A 4,287-nucleotide genomic window follows, 5' to 3' on the forward strand; every position below is an offset into this window, starting at 1 on the left:
GATTGAATATGAGGAATCATTTTATTTTTATATTGCTCCTTTAAATTAGACCATGATAAATAGCCACTTAAGGTCTAGGCTAGAAAAAAGGGGAAAACAGAGGTTCCAAGATATTAGTGTAAATGATTTGTAGTGCTAAAATCTAAAATTTTATATTTGTATTTGACACAAACTTAAGAACTGCTTGAACTCTTCTCCAGGCCTCTATGGATGTCAGTGCCAGGTCATTATGATGTCTTGTTGTTACACCACTTATTGTTACTGCATCCTTCCCACTGAGTTCGTGCATCTTCTCTACCTGTCATTTTGCATCATAATGTAGGTCCTAGGTTATGATGAGATTCTGCCCTTTTGCAGCCTGTTGGTTCTAAGCCTGGCACATTGAGGCCCTAATTTGTGTACCTAGATGCGAAAATCCTAGAAACAAAAATAGAAGAACAAAATGAACAGATGCTTATTTCCCTGATACAGCGGATGCAGTTGTGCTTCCCATGGTGACCATTGTGATCTGCATGAAGGCTAAAATCCAAATAAAAGCCTATGTGGCTCAAAAGGCAGAGGGCAAGAGAATGTAATGCAGGGTGGATCTATTTTTTTTTCAACCAGCAAGCTATATATCACCAACAATAACAACAGATACCAAATAGGAAACATAACTATACCAGATATTAGATGCAACCTATCTGGGTTCCAACCACTTGGTCCTTCAAATGGGATAGGGTCTTCTCCCCCTAGGCCCACTCTCCCCAGGGTCCTTTGCTCGGGGGTGCCTCCCCTGTGGGACCCGGGTTCCCGGTAACTCATGGTCCTTCCTCTGGAGGCTGTCGATCTGGCCTCTGGGTCTCCACACCATCTCAGGCCTTCTGGAGCCATTGGCCTCAAGTTGAGGGTTTTTCCCCCTGGGCCCTGTGCCCTGCATTAGGAACCCAGGGAGCTCCTATGGGAGCTGAGCCCTCACTGGCTCCAGGTCCCCAGCCTCATGCCAGGGGTCTTTCCCCTTCCCAGGCCCTGCTCTGGGCACTGAGGCTCTTTTAGTTTAATGCTGAGCCACGCGGTGGGGCTCTGGTCATCCAGCCGAGAGCCGGAGCTAACTTGAACAGCATTGAGCTGCTCCCAGAGCTCTCTCTCCGTGCGCTGACCTGCTCACTGTGTGGAGCCCAAGCAGCGTCAAGCTGCTCCCAGAGCTGGCTCTCCGTGCGCCAGTCCACACACTGTAGAGGCTCAGGTGGGGTCCACATGATGGTCTTCTCTGGAGCTCCTCTCTCCTTGCCGTCCCTCACTTCATCTGCCTTTTATTTACACCGGAGGCCCTGTCCCTGAAGTGTGCTAGACCTGCAAAGCACAGTCTTCAATCAGGTCCAGGGGCTCCTCGCATCCCCCCAGCTCTGAGCGGTGGCGGGGCAAGCCCCTCCAAGCTGTTACCTGATTGGAAATGTTCCACCAATCTGAAGTGTCCTTCTCCAAGCCAGGCTTGCCAGGCAAAAGCAGCGAGCCTGCCATGCTCTCCCCCCTGGAACCCTTCACCATCCCCGGTGAAGAGTGTCCTTTGGGTACCTGGGGAACCTTTTGACAGGTCTTCGTTGCTGAGGCCAGGAAGGGTGATCTTGTGTGGGGCTCCAGGAAAGTCTGGGAGAGGCAGGGGCAGCCCCTGACATGGGGGTTCCATCCCCCTGAATGGGAGGCACAGGCCTCGTGTTGGTGCTCTCAAGGGGCAGCCCAGCTGAGTTGTCGCCCTGTCTGTTGTTCTCTTCCAATGCAGTGGGTCCCAGACTGTGATAGAATTGAGAGGGGTACCATCCCTCATAGTCAGACTCAGAATCAGTCTTGCGGAGGTGGAGGAGGGGGGTCCCCTTTCTTCCTTGGGTGGGTTGGGTTGGGAAGGCCGTGGCCTGTTAAGGGGCATTCTTCCCCTCTGCCAAACTAGGCCCTTGTAGCTCTCCGACAGGTAGAAGGAGATTTCTATGCACAATCTAGCATTGCCCCTGAAGAAGGATCTGGGCAATCTCATAAATGGGTAGGTCCCCCATCCTCTTGACTATGGAATATGCCTCCACCCTCCATCAGTCAGCGATCTTGTGCTTCCCCCTCAGTCCAAGGTTCCTCAGCAATACCTGGTTTCCGGGGCTCAACCCTTGTTCTGACTCGGGTGTCATAATGTCTCTTGTGACGCTGTTGGTTGCAGCCTGCTAAATCCCCAGTGAGATGGTAGGCTCGACAGAGACAATCCCTGAGCTGTTGAGCATACTGTCCATGGGTTTGATGCTGCCCATATGCCTTTTTGATCCTGAAACGTAAGTCAATAGGTAACCGAGGTTGTCGCCAAAACATGAGTAGGTACGGGCTCATCCCAGTAGCATCATTCCAGAGCCAAAAGAACCTCTCCTGGGTCAGAGCCCAGGTACATTTCACTCCCATGTGACCAGATTCTTCATGGAGGGTCCAGAGAGCCAGAGCATGGTGCTCTCATAGATTTCATAGACATTAGGGCTGGAAGGGACCTCGGAAGATCATCGAGTCCAGCCCCCTGCCCAAGGGGCAGGAAGTCAGCTGGGGTCATAGGATCCCAGCAAGATAAGCATCCAAATTTCTCTTGAAGGTGCTCAATGTAGGTGCTTGAACCACCTCCAATGGCAGGCTGTTCCAGACCTTGGGGGCTCGGACAGTAAAGAAGTTCTTCCTTATATCCAGCCTGAAATGGTCATGCAGTAGTTTATAACTGTTTGACCTAATCATCCGTTGGGGCGCTCTGGTGAACAAACGTTCCCCCAGATGCTGGTGGTCACCCCTGATAAACTTATAGGTGGCCATCAGATCACCCCTGAGCCTGCGCTTTTCCAGGCTAAAGAGCCCCAGGGCTCTCAGCCTGTCATCGTAGGGTCTGCTTCCCTGACCTCTGATCATGCGCGTGGCTCTTCTCTGGACTCTCTCAAGCTTCTCCACATCCTTTTTGAATTGTGGAGCCCAAAACTGGAAGCAGTACTCCAGCTGCGGCCTCACTAAGGCCGAGTACAGGGGGAGAATGACGTCCCGGGATTTGCTTGAGAAGCATCTATGGATGCAAGCCAGCGTTTTGGTCGCTTTACTAGCCGCCGCATCGCATTGCAGGCTCATGTTCATCTTGTGGTCAATGATGACCCCCAAGTCTCTTTCTTCCATAGTGCTAGCCAACATAGCACTGCCGAGCCTATAAGGATGCTGCGGGTTTTTTTCCCCAAGGTGGAGCACCTTGCATTTATTGGCGTTGAACACCATCAGATTCTCGTCCGCCCACTTGCTGAGCCTGTCCAGGTCAGCCTGGATAACCTGCCTGTCTTCTGGTGTGGATGCTTTGCCCCAAAGGTTGGTGTCATCGGCGAACTTGGCCAGTTCTGATCGCTTCTGACTCCAGTGTCCACATCATTAATGAAGATGTTGAACAGTATGGGTCCAAGGACAGAGCCTTGGGGGACCCCACTGGTCACAGGACACCACGATGAGTGACTTCCATCGATTACTACCCTCTGGGTCCGACCCCGGAGCCAATTTTCCAGCCAGTGGATCGTGGAGGACCCAAGGCGACAATTGGCCCGTTTCTCCAAGAGGCGATCATGGGACACCAGATCGAAGGCTTTTTTGAAGTCAAGATATATGACATCAATCTCTTCTCCCTTGTCCAGGTGATAGGTCACCTGGTCGTAGAAGGAAATGAGATTGGTCAAGCAAGACCTACCCGCAACAAACCCGTGCTGGCTATCCCTTAAGATGTTGGCGTCGGCCAGTCCATTAAGGATGGCCTCTTTAATAAACTTTTCTAAGATCTTCCCCGGGATAGAAGTCAGGCTGATGGGCCTATAGTTAGGCGGATCCACTTTCCTCCCTTTCTTGAAGATAGGCACCACATTGGCCTTCTTCCAGTCTTCGGGCACTACACCAGAGCGCCTCTCGTGGGAGGACCAACTGCAATACGGCCAACCCTTCCCTTCTGCATAGTGTACCTCCTGGTGCAGTACCCCATCCATTAACCACAACTTTCCCCATTCCTTTAAAAGAAGTCTGCGTATCGGGGTGCCTGCTGCATTAACTGAGGGTGGGGTGGTTTCCCTTCACCAAGCCCCTAAAACATCTCGAATGAAGGGGTCGCAATATTGGGTGGCATGCCACTCTCTTGCAGTCATTTGGGGGAGTGCTGAAGGAGTTAATGCAGTATAATGGCTCCAGGCCTGGGGAATGCCTTTTGGGAGGAACCCACAGGATCTCTGCCATGCAAACATTGTTGAACCCTTGGGGGGGGGGGGGGGGGGGGGGGGG

At 52.0% G+C, this 4,287-nt stretch overlaps 1 protein-coding gene across 1 annotated transcript in view; it reads left to right on the forward strand.

The window, feature by feature from the left end:
• FAM213A (family with sequence similarity 213 member A) overlaps nucleotides 1–4,287 on the forward strand; it is a 34,399-nt gene that overhangs the window by 1,160 nt on the left and 28,952 nt on the right. The gene's annotated exons all lie outside the window — the stretch shown is intronic.

Source organism: Alligator sinensis, unplaced genomic scaffold (assembly GCF_000455745.1).
Source record: "Alligator sinensis unplaced genomic scaffold, ASM45574v1 scaffold616_1, whole genome shotgun sequence".
Classification (NCBI taxonomy): domain Eukaryota; kingdom Metazoa; phylum Chordata; order Crocodylia; family Alligatoridae; genus Alligator; species Alligator sinensis.